The 20,432-nt window shown below is 44.1% G+C and overlaps 1 protein-coding gene across 3 annotated transcripts in view; it reads right to left on the minus strand.

Annotated features, from left to right (window-relative positions):
- TBC1D1 (TBC1 domain family member 1) overlaps positions 1–20,432 on the minus strand; it is a 226,828-nt gene that overhangs the window by 154,264 nt on the left and 52,132 nt on the right. The gene's annotated exons all lie outside the window — the stretch shown is intronic.

The raw sequence follows: 20,432 nt of genomic DNA on the forward strand, positions 1-20,432 counted from the left end.
ACCGCACCCCCCACCGCCGGGCTCGGGGCGGGAAGTTGGGACTCTGGAGGGTCGCCCTCCTCCGGGGTACCTCGGGCTGCGCAGCTCCCGGAGGAGGAGTCCGACAACTTTCCGAAAACTAGGAATTCCTGTCTCAGAAGGCCCCGAGTTGAGCTAACACAAAGCCCGCCCAACTTACCCGGGGTTACCCCCACCCCCACAGCCTTTCTTTCTAAACGCTCTGAGATTGCTGGTAACAAAAGGACTAGTGTTTCCCCAGCCCCTAATACCTTTATATAATCAAAGGTGGTTTTCTTGGAGTCAGAAAACTACGCTATTGGGGGGTAGGGGGAGTAGCTCCAGCTCCTGTCAGCCCGCGGCTTTCAGCCACGTGAGAGATTTTGAATTCTAGAGTTTTCTTCTCTCCCAAGGCAAGATGATAAGACAGCGTAGTCAGCTTATAGCTACAAAGGTTAAGGTAGGTTTCTAACTCAAGGCACTGGAGTTCCATGTTGGGGAAAAAAATGTCCAAAGGTCTAACAGCCAATGTGTAAATACACAGCGTGACGTCTAGCCAGCCACTCACTGGGTTCATCACACCCATCAGCAACCCAGGGGGGCGCAAGAATTTTGTTTGTTACCTTTTGTTACAATGTGCCTCATTTTCAGATAGGCCAACAATGTTTTGATGATCTCCAAATGTCTGGCATTTGAGTTAGGTGGGTATTATCATCTATTGCCGCATAACAAATTACCCCAAAACTGAGAAGCTTAAAACACAAGTGTCTGTGGGTCAGAGATCCAGAAGCTTCTTGGCTGGCTGCTCTGGCCTGACCTGTCTCTTGAGGCTGGGTTCAAGCTGTTAGCTGGGGCCGCAGCCATTTCCATCTTCCAAGCTCACTCACACAGTTAGTTCCTTGCAGGCTGTTGGACTGAGGACTTTGGTTTCTGTGGCATCACGTGGTCCTCTCCACAGGGCTGCTCATAAAATGGCAGTTCAAATGCCCCAGCACAAACAATCCAAGAAAGAGCATGTACCCACAAAAGACATCAATCATTTCATAAACTCATCTCAGAAGTGACTTCTTCAGCTGTATTGTGTGACAAACTTCAGCTGTATTCTATTCGTTAAAAGGCGAGGAAGGAAGTCCAGTCCATGCACAAGGCAAGGGGGATTACACACAGGCATGACTGCCAAGAGGAGAGGATGGTGGGGGCGAGGGAGATGTCATCTTGTTTCTCCTTGCAGGTAGGGTGTACGGGGAAAGCCAAGAGTTCCAATAGCATTCTAACAGAGCCTATCTAGGTAATTGAAAAGGGCCTTAGGACCATCTTAAGGAGCTTCTTCGTGCTTTTAAGCAAGTGATTGATTGATTTCTTTGAAAGAAATTCAGACCAGGGGCACCTGGCTGGTTCAGTGGGTAGAGCATGTAATTCTTGATCTTGGGGTTGTGAGCTCGAGCTCCACGTTGTGGGTAGAGTTTATGTAAAAGAAAAAAAAAATTAAAGCTAAAAAAGGGGGAGGGCATTTGTAGCCAGATCCTTCCCTGTTAGCATATCACTCCGCTCCCCACCCCACCCCCCACCCCCAGCAAGTAGAAGAGATAGAGATTAATGCTGAGGACGCCCCTGTCCTCCGCAACCTTGCGAAGGTCACCCTCTGGTCACCCTCTGGCAATCTGTTAGAAATGCAGAATCTCAGGCCCTTCCCTTACCCAAAGCTACAGAGTCAGAACTTTCATTTTACCGTGATTCTGGACAGCCAGTGTGCACATTTGCGTCTGAGATGCACTAGTATATGAGAGTCATTGACATGGGGTTTTAAAATGAGCTTCTGGCTAACGGACCCTTGAGAGAACAGCTGAAACTGTCCAGGGTCCCGGGGATGATGAACATAGCTCAGCTAGAGGGAGCCCTGAGGGGTTCCTAGGCAACAACATAGTTAGATAGCAGTGGATAGAGAGCTGAGGACAAGTGGGACAAGCTGGGTCCAGGACAAACGTCACCATACTCCATACTCCCATCACTCCAATCCCCAGACTAAGCTCTATGCCCAGAATTTAGAAGCAACTCTGGGATGAGGATTAAGGGAACCCAAAATTGATGAAAGGAACCTAAATTACTCCCAACCAAGGTAAATTTTCTGCCAGTTGGGCAAGTGATGGGGAAGCAAAAAAATTAGATTAAATTTAGGAGAATAAAAATCACACTTCTTGAGCATGTGCGTGCACACACTAAGAAAGTTAGGTCAAATTCTGGGTCTAACCGTTACAATGGGAGAATGTGTTAGAAGGTGAGATAGGGACATCGTCTTCATGATTTTACCCTGGATCCAGTTCTCCATATATACACATCGGGGCGGAGGCTCATCGGAACCTGGTTTGAACTTACATACCCTTTAGACACACAGAGGTCTCCCTCTGCCCCAGAGCTCTCTGCCTGATCCAGGACTGGGCAGAAAGCACTCATTTCATGGGAACACAAGGATCTTTCCATGGAACACACTTGACAGGCAGTAACAGGCGGGGCTCCAACACCAAATAGTTTAAGAAATATAGACGGGTCTTTTTTTAAAAAAACTTTTAAATAAACATATAATGTATTTTTAGCCCCAGGGGTACAGGTCTGTGAATCACCAGGTTTACACACTTCACAGCACTCACCATAGCACATACCCTCCCCATTGTCCACAGAAGGGTCTTATTTTAATTCACTGCCAACATGTACCTTGCAAGTCACAATGTAGGAAGCAATTGTGTTAGAATTTGGAATTTTATTAAAAGGAAACTGTTAACATCAGATAATCTGATTCCACATTCAAATACTACAATTTTCATTGAAACACCACACCCCCTCCCATCTGAAAAAAAGTATCCTTCCCTCAAGAAACTGTCTATTCCCCCAGGGAAGGACTGTACATAGACCAGGGATTGGTTATTTTTAACAGCTCCCTAGTACTCCTCTTTCAGTTGGAATTGAGAACCCCTACAGACAGAACCGTCAATACTCCAAGGTGCTGATGGTTCCCAGCCCTGATCGTCTATCAGAGTTACCAGTGGTGCCAAGGGGTAGGTGGGGGAGGAGAGTGGACAAACGGGCCCTGTGGGGACAGAGTCGAATTCTCAGGGACCTCAAAGAGCAATAAATGCATGAAGAGAGCCAGTTGTGAGACCCTAAGGACTGAACGAGCTGGGGCATCTTCAAGAAGGGACACCCAATTATCACAACTCCCACCAAACCAAGCACAATGTGTCAGCCAAATGTACTTGGCCAGAGGTCAATACTGGTGTTGACCTCTCACTTTACTTAAAGCTTGGAAGAGTGGATGTATGTGAGTTCCTACCCTAACAGGTGAGTCTAGCTATCAGCCAGAAATAAGAACTACTACCAAAGTGCTAGATCCCTTATTTTAAAAAAAAAAAAAAAGTATGAGGGATATCTGAGTGGTTCAGTCAGAAAAGCAAGTGACTCTTGATCTCAGGGTCATGAGTTCGAGTCCCACATTGGGTATAGAGATTACATGAATGGATGAGTGAACGAATGAATAAAAGGAAAAAAAATATATAAATAAAATATAAAATAAAAAATAAAATAAAAATAAAAAGATATGGTTGCCCTGTGAAGATGGATGGGCTATCCAATCCAAGTAGGATCGCGGAGATCTAAACAGGATCTATAGAAAATCCAAGACTGCTGTCCTTCTTGTAGCTTTAAAAGGATGATTTAATCTGTTTTTCTGAGACACTAAGGGAGGGCTTGAAGAGAGATGGGGGAACCAGGAACTAGAAGAGTTGCCCCCCTCCTAAGTCTGACTGTAATCACCCCCACCCCTGCAAGAAGCCCCCAACACTGCTGCCCGACTCTCCTGCCATGTTCCTCCTTTGGGGAGGAGCAAGAAGCTAGGACATCAAAATCTCCTGAGGATTCCGGAGGAGCTGTACCTGCTTGGCTGCACTCCACCAGCTCCAATGTGGAGGCAAGGAGGGGAAAGCATGCAAAAACATGACCTCACTCGCCAGCCTGGTCCTCTCCCCTCCAAGACCTGGCTAAAAACAGGGCCACCATTACACAAGGAAACAACGTGGCTTCAAGTTAATCAGAACCACAGGGCAGCCACGATCCTGACACCAATGACAAGATGGGTTGTTTTTTTTTTTTCCCACACCACCAAGCAATCTCTGACACCAGCTGGGTGTCCGACAAGTCACCTCAGCTGGGACACGACTGACCTAGAGATAGTGACAGACCCCACGAGTTAGGAGCTCACTCCCCTAAGACCGTGGCCCCCACACACTCTTCCCATGGCAATCACAAGGCCAAGTTGCCTCTTGGGCTTCTGACCTACCAGCCACAGGTTCTCCTCACCCCGTCCTTGGGTTCCATTAATACACTAGAGTGGCTCACAGAACTCAGAGTAACTTTTCACTTCCTAGATGACTGGTGTAGTAGAAAGGACTGTAACTCAGGAACAGCCAGATGAGAGAGATGCACAGGGTGAGGTGTGGAGAAAGTGCAGGCAACGTGCACACTTTCTCAGAGCGCCACTGTCCTGGCCTCTCACCCAGAAGCTCTCCAAACCCTGCCATGTGGGTTTTCAATGGAGGCTTCATGACCTCAACGCGATCAATTAAATCCTTGGCCCCTAGGGACTGAACTCAAACTTCAGTGCCTCTCTCCACTCAATCCCCGATCCCCAACCCCAGAGATCAGGGGAAGGACTGAAGGTTTCCGATCCTCTGATCACGTGGTTAGTTCCCTGGCAACCAATCTCCTTTCTTAGGTGACCAGGGCCTTTCCAAAAGTCACTTCATTAACATGACAAAAGAACACCTTTCTGGCTCTCTTCACAGGAAATTCCAAGGGGTTTAGGAGCTCTGTGCCAGGAAAGGGGACAAAAATCAAATATATATCTCTTATAAATCAATATCACAGCAACTAATCAGGGATTTATTCAGTTCGAGGACATTCATCACCTATTGTATAAAGCAACACATGTCTTGGTAAGGAACAGAAATGTGATTAAGACCTAAATCTTGACCTCAAGGGGGATAGAGGGGCAGCCAGTAGGACTAGGAAGGAAAAGAGTGAGAAATGCCATGAGAAAGGCCCAGGTGAAGCTCCAGGGAGTTCCCGGGGGAAAAAAAAGAAAGTTAACTTATGCTACAAAGGAAAAACCAGCTTCTGGCTGGAAGGTCAAGAATCTTTTCTCTTTTCCCTTTTTTCTTTTTTAAGGACTCTCTACACCCAGTAAGGGGTTCAAGCTCACAACCCAGAGACCAAGAATCACATGCATGCCCTAGGGACTGAGCCAGCCAGGTGCCCCAAGACTTTCAAACTTTTACAGATGGTGATAAGACTTTCCAGGAGGAAGGATCAGCTGGACAAAGGGAATAAAAAAATGAGTGCTTGTCTCTGGAAACCAAGTCTTACTAAGACAGGACAGAAATCAGAGCTTACATTGCAGGAAGAGAGTTTCAGTAAATTTTAGTCTGGAGGTGTGCAGTTATCCCTTTCTGGCATAAAACTTTGTTTCCAGAAAAAAAATTTGCTGAGGATACTATCAAGTCCAAAAAGTCATGCAACAAAAATCCCTCTGTATGAACTGAAAACATGTGCCATGAAAAAACGTGCACTCTGAACTTGAACTTGAACGTTCATAGTAGTAGTATTCATAACAGCTATAAAGTAGAAACAAGCCAAGAGTCCATCCACTGATGAATGGATAAACAAAATGTAATATACCACACAACACAGCATTTTGTCATAAAAAGTAATGGAAGTACTGATCCATGCTACAATGTAAATGGACCTTGCAAACAATATGCTAAGTGAAAGAAGCCAGACACAACAGATTATATACTGTATGATTCCACTTACATATCCAGAATAGGCAAATCCATAGAGACAGAAAGTAGATACCTGGTTTCCAGGAACTGGAAGGAGGGAAAAATGGGGAGTGACTGTTAATGAGTATAGGGTTTCTGTTCCGGGATGATGAAGATATTTTGGAATTTTTAGTATATTCACTATACCAAATACACTAAAAATATACTAAAAAACAAAATTCCATGGTATGTGAATTATGAATCAATTTTTTAAATATCTCTAGGTGATGATGCTTTAATGATTTTACATAAATTAATGCCATGAGGCTTTATAATAATGGGACCCACACTTTAGAGGGCTAGTTGTAGGAATTTTTTTTTAATATTTTATTTATTTACTTGACAGAGATCCTAAGTAGGCAGAGAAGCAGGCAGAGAGAGAGGGGCAAGCAGGCTCCCCACTGACCAGAGAGCCCAATGCAGGGCTCAATCCCAGGACCCTGAGATCATGACCTGAGCCCAAGGCAGAGGCTTTAACCCACTGAGCCACCCAGGCGCCCCAGGGATTTTTTTTTTTTTAAAGTAATCTCTACACCCAACTGTTAGGAGTGAGTTGGACACTTAGGGAGTCAGGGACAGGGTCCCCAACAAGAAAATCTAAAATCAGGACAGCTACAATGAAGCAGCACTGACATCCTGTTTTGCAGCTTAGACAGGACTAGCATTCTGCTTTGTGGCCTTTGCAGAAATGACTTCTGCAAAACATCCTAAAATAAGACAATTCACCACAAAGCATTTGTCAATATCACAGACAAGGGGCAGTTAAGATGTAAGCCCCCAGATGTCAGCCAAAAAAGAGACCGTCAGTATGTAGACATTAACCTAATAGGTAAACAGATAGGTTACCAAAGCCCTGACTGGCACGACTCAGCACACTCTGATTGCTTAATATAGTTCTGCAAAAGAGCTCATAAAAATCCCTACTCTTAGAAACTCCAGGGGCAACCCTCTCAGGCCCACCTCCCTCTCCGGGAGCTTTATACTATCTCTCAAAAAACTCTGCTTTGCTGCCCACCACTCTTTGTCTGTCTACCTCTTCAAAGCGGCGTGACCAGGAAGAGAATCCCTACAACACAATGTGGGGCTTGAACTTACAACCCCAGGATCAAGAGTCGCATGCTCTACAGAATGAGTTTTAGGATTGAATGATATGCATGTGAAGCATCTAGGCCTGAATCCCTGCATATAGTAGGTGCCTAGGAAATGGTAGCCGTAGTGGTAGAAGTAGTAGTAGGAGTACTAGCAATGATTGCTGTTGGTTAGTGATGGGTATTTATGGTGATTACTTTAATGTGTCCTCCTGAATGGCCTAAGGGCCATTCACTTGGTTGGTAAATATTTCTGGGTATATCTGTGAAGGTGTCTCCAGAAGAGATTTCAATCAGTAGACTGCCTAAAGAAGATAGCCCTCCCCACTGTTGGGTTGGTATGATCCAATAGTTGAGGGCCTCCGTAGAACAAAAGGGCGGAGGAAGGGCAAATTCGTGCTCTCTGCTTGAGCTGAGACATTCATCTTCTCACCTATGGGCATCAGTGCTCCTGGTTCACAGGCCTTCAGACCAGGACTTACACTATCAGCTCCCAAATTCACAGGCCTTCAGACCTGTACTGTTACACCACCAGCTTCCCTGGTCCTCCAGCCTACAGGCGGCGATCACGGGACTTTTCAGCCTCCATAACCACAGGACCCAATTCCTATAATAAATCTCCTCTTACCTCTATCTGTATTGGTTCTGTTTCTCCGGAGAACTCGGACTAATACAACATAGGTTATAAATGCACAAATAAAAGAGAGATGATGGGCTAGAGGTCTCAAGTTCATGACTGGGTTTGCCGACAGGACAAATAGTTGAGATCAAAGAGGAGACACAGGAGACTGTGTGTCAGTCAAAACTAATTACAGGACGGGTGGGCCTCCATGCTTCTCAAGATTTTCCTCTCCCTTTTTATGAGTTGCTAAGTCTAGCGGCATGACTGTGTTCCATTTGTTCCTTTAACTCTTTAAAGTACACCACGAACTGTCCAAGTCCCTCTGGTAAATTCCCATCATTCTAACCAGGGAGAGGCTGGAAATGCACAAGTATTCCTGCCCCTCATTTTCAGACACCTCGGAAATTCCTCCCTCAGCAAGGAATCCTGTGAATTCCCACTACTTCTCCCCTGTTCCTCTTCCCACACATCCCAGCCCTTTTCACCTGGGTACCTCTGGCACTTTCTCTCAAGCACGTACAAGCAAACACATTTTAAATCATGGTAAATTCAAAATGGAGTTTTTGGGTGGCAAGACCAAGTATTGGAAAGCCCCCTTCAGAACACACAGTGCTTCATAAATTGGTGTGTGAGGGAAAGAAAGTTCTGGGTGGGGAGTAGAAGGATAAATTTGGTGAAGACTTATTTGGATGTAGACAATAAATTCAGGTTATTAACTAAAGAACATTCTACTTTGATGCCTCCATATCAACATTTAAATTAAGGCCTCTAATTTTGTTTTGATTTCGGGTATCAGGTTGTTATTTCTCGTTAACCAGCATAACAGCAAACAGATTTAGTAAGACATTTTTAATGGCTCCAGGCACCTTTAGTACGTTTACCAAAAAGCCTTGCAAAATTAAAAGCTGGCTGCAGCCCAACGAGAAATACTAAGACTCTGCAGTGTAAAAAGTGAGTCATTGAATTGTTAACTCGAGAGGGGACCAGCCAGTGACTAACTCCCTACAAGTACAGTTCACTCCAACTGCAGGATGCCTTCTTTCCCTCCGCGCCCAGCAGTCTTTTTTAAAAGAGAAATTTAGGGGCACCTGGGTGGCTCAGTCCGTTAAGCGTACAACTGTGGGTCTCAGGACAGGTTTTGATCTCAAGGTCATGAGTTCAAGCCCTGCACTGGGCATGGAGCTTACTTAAAATTAGGAAGAAGGAATGGAGGAAGGGAGGGAAGAAGAGGAAGGAAAGAAAGAAAGAAAAAGAAATGTACTTTATGACAGATTTATCTCTTCATTAAGAAAAACAATGAATTCATTAAAATACGTATGACATTTCTAAAGAAGATAAATTCATGTATTTACTATTTTAATATCTGTTCCTGTCTCGTTATTTTGGCCTAATATGTATGGTAACTGTGTTCACGGTTTAGCTCGTAAAACATTCCAAAAATAGAAACAATGTTTTTCTATTTTTAGTCAGTCTATAAAGTTTAAGCAAATAAACTCTTCCCAAAAACTGTACACACATGTTTCAAAATCATGGAAAAACCCAGCCGCAATGAGCTCACAAAAGAAAACACTGAAAATTTAGTCATAAGGTTTTTGACATCCTCATCCTGGGTTATAACTAAACATAGATGCTCAGCTTTAAGCTCTTTAAGGTATTTCTTTAATAATAAAAATTATAACCTGAAAAGGCTACATACTGCATGATTCCATCTCTAAGACATTATTCTGGAAAAGGTAAAACTATGGAGATAGTCAAAGATCAGTGGTTGCAAAGGGATTGGGGATGGAAGAGAGGGATGAATAGGAAGAGCAAAAAGGATTTTATTTTTTTAGGATTTTTATTTATTTGACAGAGAGAGACACAGCGAGAGAGGGAACACAAGCACAGAGAGTGGGAGAGGCAGAAGCTGGCTTCCCACCGAGCATGGAGCCTGACTTAGGGCTCGATCCCAGGACCTCAGGATCATGACCTGAGCTGAAGGCAGACACTTAAGGACTGAGCAACCCAGGTGCCCCGAGCACAGAGGATTTTTAGGGCAGTGAAAATTACCTTGCGCCCTTTTATAATGATGGATAATGTCATTATACATTTGTCCAAACTCAAAGAAGTTCCAACACCAAGAGAGTCCTAATATAAACTATGGACTTAGGATGATTACGTCCTATCAATGTAGGTTCACCAGCTGTAATAAATGTGTCAACTCAGAAGGGGGGGAGGCATACTGACAATCAAAAAGGCTAGTTATCCGTGGACGCTGGGTGTCTATACTTTCTGCACACTTTCTGCGGTGAACCTAAAACTGTTCTAAACAAATGAAGTCTTAAAAAAAAATCATTGAGTTTTAAACACAATGGAAACTCTTCTTATGAATGTTCTCGCTCTTTTCAAAGCCTAAATTTGTTACATGTCAGTATTTTTGGATCACAATATTTTTGGAACCATGTAGCAAGCCCCTAAAAAGCAGAACAGTGATTCTTCCATGTTGGTTACCCAGGCCTGGTACACAGCCACGCACTTCTGCATGGTCAGGCAAACAATTCACATCTGCTTCCTCGCCATAGCTTGCAAATTCTCCAAAATGTCCACCGAGCCGTGTACACTTGCATTTCCCCAAAAGGACAGTGCGATTTTCAGGTGCACAGAGCAAGCACACATTCCAGGAGTCAAGACACTGGAGCCACATTCCTGGGTAAGTGTCCCTCCGGAAACTTTAAGATAAATGGTCCCTCTGGGTCCGCAGCTCAACAAAGCAATGCACAGGTTATAAAACCAAACCATCATCTGCCTCCTAGTCTCTGCACACCGCTAGAGGAGGTACGTAACTGAAAACCATCTTTGCTGGCTTTGACAAGAGATATAAGGGATGAGAAGGTATAAGCAAGAAAGGGCTTCTGAGTTCCCTTTGTACTCGAATCTCCTTTGATGTCTCAAATGCTCACAGCTAGGGAGGTCTGAGACAGTGCTCTCCTCCCCTGGAATTGTTCAGACATGACAGAGGTTGTGCTCTGGGTGAAGTGACAATAAACCAGCTTTCAGAGGAGATCAGAAGTCCTCTAAAGTGGTCTGATTAATTTGCACACAGTCCTTTGGAATCTTCCTCTTTGTGGAGGCAGCATGGGTGGGGGGGGCGGTCGGAGTGCATAACCTACACACCATCGGCTCTGTGATCTCAGGCAGCACGTGCTACATCTCCCATTTCCACCTCGCACATTTCAGAGGTTAGACTTGAGATCTCCAAGATTCCTCCCAAGCTTCCTTCAGGAATGCTATGAAATATGTGCTCAGTTAAATGCCCATGATGGGTTTATGCTCAGGGTCTAGACACAACTAAACACACACGCTTGCCAGTCACCAAGTCCTTATGTCACAAGGATGTCACAAGGATGCCAAAGCCCCTGGAACTTTTCAAGAGATCTAGAGTTGGTTCCTTACCTCAGGGGAGAAGTTTGCAAGAATGAATGCCTACGACTCCAGTGGAAGGGGTCACCTGCCTCTGGTCTAAGGTAGCCCTTCTCCAAGATCAAGGATCAGGAAGGGAGGAAATAATATCTACTGAACATTTATTGCATGCCAGGCATTTTCATACTTCATCTCGTTAATCCTTACAACAGCCCCAAAGTCTTGTGGGCCCAACTCCTGCCCTACAAAGCTGCAGGGTCAGGACCTCTGTCTCAGTGGGTCTAGAAGGTGCTACTCCTCCCCTAGTGGGTCTGGAGGACAGAGAATCAAGATGAAGAAAACTTTTTCTCAAACTTTAGGATCAAATGGGAGCTTTGCCTTGTAATTTGGATTTTTTTTTTAATTTTTTAATTTTTTTGAATAGAAACATTTATCCTCTGCCTAGCTCACCACTGTGTTTTGGAAGCACATAATTTGTTTGGTTTCACAGGTTCACAGCTTAGGAGTTTGTCTCCATGTGTCTCAGGATGAATTACTAGTCTCACCCACATCTGATTGAGATATTTAAAGATTTTATTTATTTATTTGACAGACAGAGATCACAGGTAGGCAGAGAGGCAGGCAGAGAGAGAAGGGAAAGCAGCCTCCCGGCTGAGCAGAGAGCCCAATGCAGGGCTTGATCCCAGGACCCTGAGACCATGACCTGAGCCAAAGGCAGAGGCTTAACCCACTGAGTCACCCAGGCGCCCTTGATTGAGATATATAGATGAGACTTTGGACTTCAAACTTTTGAGTTGATGTTCAAACCAGTGAAGACACTGGGGGTTTGGGAATGGAATGAATGTGTTTCGCACTGAAAAAGACATGAATCTGGGGGCCCAGGGACAAAACGCTATAGACTTCATGTCCATATCCACGCAAAATTCATGTTGAAACCGAATCCTCCATGTGATAGGATTTGGAGGGGGGCCTTTGGGAAGGGATTAGGTCATGAGGGTAGAGCCCGCCTAAATAGGATTAGCATCCTTACAAAAGAGAGCCCACAGAGCCTCTTGCCCCTTCCCCTATCGGGGACACATGGAGAAGAGGGACTTCTACGAACCAGGAAATGGTCCTCATCAGACAATGACTCTGCCCGCACCTTGATGTTGAACTTCTCAGCCTCCAGAAGTGTGAGAAATGAATTTCTGTTGTTTATAAGCCACTCGGTCAGTGGTGTTTTTGTTACAATAAACTGAAGGAACTTAAGGTAAATAAAAATAATGGTAATGGAACGTAATGTGTATTGAGAGCACGCTATCTACAAGCCACCACTGAAGCCAGTGAACCTTCAAAACGTGCTCATCACAGGCCAGGCGTTGTTGTGAGCATTTGTAATCTGCGGGTGGGGATCAGAGTTACCCTGTTTGGGGTGGGGAAACTGCAAGGCAGAACCAGGATTCAAGCCCTAGCTTGTCCACTTAACCTCTTTACAACAGTCCCTAATTGTCTCAAAGCCCGGCTGCAAGATATTAGTTATTCTATCTGGTGGACGAAGATGCCAAGGGTCAGAAAAGTAAACTACCTGGCCCGAGGTCAGGCCTGCATACAGCTGAGGTTCTCTCCACAATGGCAGGAAATCAAATGGTCCCGAGTGCTGTCAACACAGGGCTTCGTGCTCTGAGATTTTAGGGGGTCTCTTCTGGTCAAGAAAGGTTCTAAAGACACTCACCAGCTTCCAGCCAAGAGTTGGATTTGTGGGGGGAAGAAGTTCTACCCCATTTTGTGGGGCTGGAGGCTGAGCCAATGCCAGTAAGGCCACGTGGATCTGGGCATGACATGGGAGCAGATTCTAGAAATCAAAGGAGAGAGGAAGAAAAGAGGAAGGAAGCACGTTCTCTCTGGGTCCAAGGAAGCGGGGCCCTGCTCGAGGCTACAGCTGGCCGGGACTAGGAAGAAGGCAGCGGGGTCTCCTCTGAGGCCCCACGGGGGGCTGGCGAGCCCACTCCACCCAAACCCGAGGTGACCAGGGACAAAGCCGGGGCTGGGCTCTTGGGTGCGGGCGAGGTGGCTGCAGTCTTCCTCCCTGTAAAGAGCTGACTTGGCTGATGGACTAAAGGACCCGGACCTTCTGGTGCCCAGGAAATTAGCTGGATGGGTACATCCCCTGCCAAAGCTTAATGACAACCTGATTCTTGAGGGAGATGAGTCTGGGGATCTAAGACCAGGTTTCCTTGTAAGAAGCCCATCACCTGGTCCTCCTCTCCACCATGAGACTATGGTTCAAGGGCTACAGGTGGGCCATGTCAATGGTGCACACAGCTTCCCTGAAGCAAGACATGTTGCTAAGTAGTTTCAATTCATAGTTGATAATATAGTTCCTATTATCTATGGATGGTGATTTCAAGTATCCAAGTCCAGCCCACTGTGTGCACAGCAGTGAATGTAAACCACCGAAGCATCCACAAATTCACTGTCACTTAATGTAGATCTATTGCACACCAGTGCACACCAGTCCCTGGAGATGCTACAGCAAACAAGCCACCTGTCCCCAGAGGGACGTCTTGGGGTCCAGTGGACCCAAGAAGCAAATAAACAGGAAACTGCATGGCTGAGTGAGAAATGTTGCAAGAAGAGAACGAACAGGTACAAAGAGAAGACCTTAAACTCAACCCTGGGATCTACAAATCCACCTGGAGAGAGTGAGGTTTAAGGATGCACACAAAGGCCAAGTGGAAATTAGCTGCAAAATGGCAAAAGAAGAGTGAGATTATCCCTAAACTACAAAAGAGCAGATTCTGATACTGGACTTTTTATTACATATAACATTCTTGTTTTCTAAGATTTTATTTTTTAATTACACAATATTTCAAAAAGATCAAATAGAACATTTTGATAGATACTCATGTAGCTATTACTCAGTTTTAACACTTTTAAATATTTTGCACATGGGTATACATATGTATATGTTTAAAGAAGTAAAATGTTACTTATAGAGTTCTTCCTACATCCCCAGAAGTACCCACTGTCCCATACTGGGTCTATCTTTCCCTCTCTGTTTTTATATGTTATCCCCATAAGTATGAATGCACAAACAATATGCTCTCACATCTTGTGCTTTTCAATTTCATCCTACATGGTTTCACAATGTATACTTTATTTTAGACAATGGCTTTTTTATACTCAACATCGTGTATTTTAGCTGCTGAATAAAATTCAATTGTAACAAATTGTACGACTAGTCCATAATTTAATTATCTCTTCCATTTTTGATGGAAATACAGAATTTTTATTTTTTTTAACCATAGCAGCAATACCCTTTTACTGGTCTCTTTGTGCTCATGTCCACAATATATGCCCAGACATGGAACAGCTCTATTACAGGCAACCACATCTTCAGCCCTACTGCACATGGCCGTATTCTGCTGCAGAATTGCTGTGTCCATTTATACATTTATACTCCCACACACATGCATGCATTCCTGCTTCTTCACATCCTTACCTGTCCTGATGTTATCAAGCTCTTAAATTTCAAAAACCTAATGAATACGATATTATTTTCTTGCTTTAATCTACTCTTGTCTAGTTGCCGGTGAGTGGCCATCTTTTCATAGGTCAAATGGCTATTCAGGTTTCCTCCTCCATAAATTGCCTGTTCACATTACCAGCCCCCCCCTTTTTTTTAACTAGGTTGCCTTTTTTTTTCCTTAAAGATTTTATTTATTTTTCAGAGAGAGAGAGAGAGAGAGAGTGTGAGCAAGCGCACAAGCAGGTACAGTGGCAGGCAGAGGCAGAGAGAGAAGCAGGCTCCCTGTCAAGCAAGGAGGCCAATGTGGGGACTCAATCCCAGGACCCTGGAATCATGACCTGAGCCGAAGGCAACAGCTTAACCAACTGAGCTACCCAGGCATCCCTGGGTAACTGATTTACAAAAATTCATTACGTATTTCATTTATTTATTTATTTTAAGTAAGCTCTCTGCCCAACATGGGGCTGGAGCTCACCACCATGAGATCAAGAGTCACATGTTCTCCCTACTAAGCCAGCCAAGTGCCCCTGGTTTATATTTTCTTAATGGTTTCATGTCTCCTGCCCTCGGGGATATGCAAAGAGATAACTGAAATGAAGAGTTCATGTTCATTTAGTGTAGGAGATACCTCTACTAAATGGTTAATTACTGTCCTGGAAATATTAAAGACCCTCAGAGAAGCTACAAGTCCTGTGGTGACCCCAGGCAGACTAAACCAAATACCAGCTTACCACAGGACTTAGGGTGATTTGTTAAATATTTTCTTTTTGGTCCAATTTTTTTGTTTAATTTGATTTCAGTTTAGAATTTGACTTTCATTGCTTAGAATAATTCTGAAAAAAATCCCACAAAAACATAACCACAAATGTCATAATTATTAACATCTTCATAACTAAATCCCTAGGCTATTAGCCTAGAAAGTTATCATCTAGCTAAACCTCTTTATTTACAGGTGATAAACTTGAAGTAGAACTTGAAATTCATCATTGAGAGAGGTTAAGCTATTCATTTATTTATTAATTCAATAGATATGTATTGAGCTTCTGCTCTTACAGACATTATTTAGGTGCTTACTATGTACCAAACATTAAGCTAAGACTTTCATATAAGTTTAAGCATTAGACACTAAAACAAAAATTAGAGACATTTGATGTCTCTAAGAACAGCTTCAAGAGGTAAAATCTGAGAAGTTAAACAGCTAGCCCAAGGCTTATAAGTAAAGAAAAGCAGGGTTAAAATGCAAAGATTCTGACCCCAGCAATAGGATACACCAGTGATGCTTGGCCTGAGTTCAAAACACAGAGATACGAACCTTGCAGAACAAACAAGGTCCTAGCGTTCACACAATATGATGTCCTCCTTCATAGAGGAGACCCGGTTCTTCCATTGAAGAGGGCGATGGATGGAGCTAAGGAGTTTATGCCCACACCTAGTAGAAACTCATCACGGACCTGTGCAGTCAAATTCTCTGATCCAGAGAACCCACCAGAGTTGGCAGACTCTAGTCTGCCCCTAGAGTACTTACTCTAGGGGCAGAGTAAGTACTTGGCCATCATGGTGAACAACAGTCACAGTCCCTGTCCTTCATGGGGCTCATGGTCTAGAGGAGGGGACAGACATTAAGCAAGTAAGGAAACCAGTGGGACACATAATTACAAAGTGTACTGAATGCTATGAAGAACAAGGTAATGTGGGAGAAAAAGACTTGTGGGCAAGGGACTTACTTTAGAATGTGTAGTCAAAAGGCCCCCAATTAACGCTAAAACTGAGAACTGACTGAGGCAGCCAGGTCACAAGTCAGGAGAAAAGCATGTGCAAAGGCTGTGTGAATGGAAGGGAAAAAATATCTCTGTGAATGCAAAAGAGAGAGTGAGGTAGAAAGTGGCTCATGATATAGCTGGAGATGGAAGCAAGGGATAGATGACCCGGGGCCCTGAGGCTGTGTTAAAAGTTGAACTTTATCCTCAGTGTAATTGGGGCAATATTAGTGGGTTTAAGGAAAGGAATCACATGGCTCAATGCTCTACTCTGGTCACTCTGGCGACCACATGGAGAATGGAACACTGGGGAGCAGCATGGGAACAAGAGACCAGTCCTCCGGTTTAAGAGGTTACTGTGATGGGGGCACCTGGGTGGCTCAGTCGTTAAGCATCTGCTTTCAGCTCAGTCATGTTCCCAGGGTCCTGGGATCGAGCCCCGCATTGGGCTCCTGCTCCGTGGGAAGCCTGCTTCTCCCTCTCCCATTCTCTCTGCTGTGTTCTCTCTCTTGCTGTGTCTCTCTCTGTCAAATACATAAAATACTAAAAAAAGAAAAAAAAGAGGTTACTTGTGATGGCCTAGCTTAGTCTGGGGCTCACAGTGAAAATTAGGTAGAAGCTGATGGATTAAAGATGTATTTTAGAAACATAACCAACAGGGCTTGCAATAGAATGGAACTGTCTAGAATTATTGCTCAAATATTTCATGATTTGTCTTGAATTTTGAGTTTTGAATTTTGAAACTTAGTAAACCCTCTCCAGTGGGAAGTGTGAGGGGGATCGAAGGTTATATGATCATGACTCTTGTCTAAGGAACCATAAGGCAGCCTGGGACTGAGACTTTGTATCTTTTCTGGAGGTCCCTCAGCGCATCCTTTGACTTGGAAAGAATCCGGAATCCTTGATCTCTGGCTGCCTCAGATGGTTCTTAAGAAGGCGTATCCAGTTGGTTTTTTATGGAAAAAGACATTCAGAGACATGACTGCTACACACTTTCGGTAGCAGCAGCAAACTACTAACATGTATGATAAATACCAACTCTTGATCTAGAAAACTCACTAAATCCAGGAATTCAGCCATCACAGAGCAACTCCTAGACTGACATGAGACATCTGTGCCTCCATCAAAGCTTTGTACAGAATCTAAGGCATGGACATAAGCTGCGTGAAGCTGTAAGATGTCAGTTCTGCAAATGCTTACAGCTTGCAGCTGTAAGATGTTAGTTCTAAGCTGCAAAATTAGAGTTCATGAATATTATTTAAAAATTCAGTCATTTTTTAAGGGAGGGGGGGCAGAGGGAGAAAGAGAACCCTACAGAGGCTCCACGCTCAGCGTGGAACCCAGTGCAAGGATCCATCTCACGACCCTGAGCTCATGACCCCAGCTGAAACCAAGAGTCGGATGCTTAGCGGACTGAGCCACCCAGGCACCATACCATTCAGACGTTTTAAGATAATCAGTGTTAGTCCAGGCTGTAAATGTGTTTCCTATTTTTTCCAGCATATTCCATGTAACTCTCAGTCTTCTCTGGGTTATCGCCTTTTGCTTCCAGGACCTCCTCAAGGCTTTCATCTGGTTCCTGCTGGACTGGGGAGAAGACGTGGGAAGCTCTTGACCTGACCCTGGCCTCTGCTCCTTTATCCTGTGCTATTTCCTGTCTCCTGTTTTCTCTGCGGGAGCCAATCTTGTTCACATATTTCAAAAAGTGGGAGCCTTCGCAGAGAGGGAGTGTGGAACCCGGGACAACGGGGGAGGGTAAGAAGGAACACAGCCCACTTTATATGTAAATAGAACGTTAACTATCAGAAATCATTGTGGTAATCATAAACTTAACATGCTGGAGTGTGATTTTTCAGGCATTTTGAAACACTTGAAAACCACTTAGCTCAAACACAGAACAACCCAGAAAGAAAGGGCAGCTGCCTCCACAGCATTTCCTAACTTGTAACGTACTTTTGCAGACATGATTTCACTTCCTATTAACCTTTGGTAAATTCAAGTCCTCCACTGTGACCAAAGCAGCTCCCCAAATTTACCCCAAAGCAACTGCAAGATGAAAAATAGACCTCACCCCAACTTATCTCTTTTACCAGCTCCGTTCCTTTGGTAGCAGAAATATGGCACCCATGGTAAGTAGAGTCGCAAGGATCTGTCTGGGCTCCACAGTCCTGTCCTGGGCAATGGGAGTACCAATGACCTTGGCTGCGGGCACAGGATACAGGGGTGTTGTATCCTGCGGACATCTGCCAACCCTACTCCAACCTAGCCCAGCACCTTGATGCATAGCAGTAAAGGGCCACTTCCGCTTCGATGTGGAAGGCAGTTTTGCTGAGTGGCCTTGCAGTTCAAAGGTAAATACACTTGCTCTCCAATTCATCCCAGAACGCTCTCTCTTTTTTTTTTAAGATGTTATTTACCTTACCCAGAGAGAGACTGAGCACAAGCAAGGGGAGCAGTAGGCAAAAGGAGAAGGAGGAGCAGGCTCTCTGCTGAGCAGCTGGACTTGATCATGGACCCCAGGATTATGACCCGAGTCAAAGGCAGATGCTTAACCAACTGAGCCACCCAGGTGCCCCCATTCCAGGACTCTTTAACCCACGTGTGTGTCTGCATCTGAGTTTGTACACAGAAGAAAAAAAAAATCTGTTTATTTGCAAAAGGCCCACCTTAAATACAAGCAGGCACTCATGGGTATTATCAGAGCTCCTACTCCTAGCCTGAGACAGCTAGGATTTGGATCTGGTATATCGTGTGATTAACTTAACTGCTACACGGAGCTGGGAACTGAGTACCATTAGCAGTCAGGCAGACCACGTAAATGCGTGAAATGCTGGGTGGAACAAACTAGAGAGTAGGAAGAGTGGGCAAATAGATTCTGCGTGCCAATCTGCAGGCACTCAACAAACTGCTTTCGTTCTTCAAAAAAAAAAAAAAAAAATCTGTTAGACACCTGTCAACAGCCAATATACTGTTAGTGTAAAATACCACTAACTGCCACATTTGAAAGCATTTTGACACATTCATCTCTAATAAATCGTCTTAAAATGGTACTCTGAATCTGGGCAGAAATAAAGTAAAAGATGTGGTTTAAGTGTCCTAAAGAAGGGGATAAACAAAGACTGTTGGGGTGTACAGGTGTGAAAGCAAATCCAACCCAGGAAAGCCTCCTGGAGGAGGTGGCATTTGAGCTGAGAGAGATGGAAAGCTTCTTAAAGGTTATGAAAGAGAAGGAGCTCTCTAGACTAAAGAAATAAGAATGAGCAAAAAAGAGAAAAGCTTGGTTATTTCAGGAGAATAAACAGGGCACCTGGCAGGCTCAGTCAGTTTAGTATGTGACTCTTGATCTCTGTATTGTAGGTTCAAGCCTCATGTTGGGTGTAAAGATTATTTAAAAATAACATCTTTGAAAAATAAATAAAATAAAGTGAAATATTTTTTAAAAAGAAGAATAAACAGTCTCATTTTGTTGGAGAATAGGGTACAAAATTGTGGAATTACAGAGAAAAGTATGAAAAGTCATCCTGGTCAAGGCCCTTGACTGTCAAGCTAAGGGGTTTGGCATTAATGGGTTGGGCTTGGAAGGTAAGCAGGTCAAAAAATGGGTTTTCTTGGAGGTAAATCTGCAATGTTGATCTTACAGACTTTTTTTTTTTCTTAAGTAAGCTGTATGCCTAACATGGGACTTGAACTCATGACCCCAAGATCAAGAATCACTTACTCTACTGACTAAGCCAGCCAGATGCCCAATGATCTTATATACTCTTTCTTTCCGTCTCTTTTCCTTCCAAGATTTTATTCATCTATTTGACTGAGAGAGACAGCAAGAGAAAGGAGCACAAGCAGGGGGAGTGGGAGAGGGAGAAGAAGGTTTCCCTTCAAGTAGCAAGCCTGATGCGGGGCCCGATCCCAGGATCCCGGGATAATGACCTGAGCCGAACACTTAACAACTGTGCCACCCAGGTGCCCCTTATAGACTCACTCTTTTCTTAAGCATACATTTTTTTCCTAGACAACTTCAATCTGAAAAATATGTCATTATACTTAGCATATGTTTTTAAAAGTAAACTTGGTCACCACGAATGTATATGAGAAAGGGGGCACAAAACTAGCAAATCCAGCAAATGTGGCCATCTGTTTCCACAGCTCTGAGTACAGATCAGCAAAAATAGCATTTTTTAAAACCGCAAAACTACA

The sequence above is a fragment of the Mustela lutreola genome, chromosome 1 (genome assembly GCF_030435805.1).
Source record: "Mustela lutreola isolate mMusLut2 chromosome 1, mMusLut2.pri, whole genome shotgun sequence".
NCBI classification, from domain to species: domain Eukaryota; kingdom Metazoa; phylum Chordata; class Mammalia; order Carnivora; family Mustelidae; genus Mustela; species Mustela lutreola.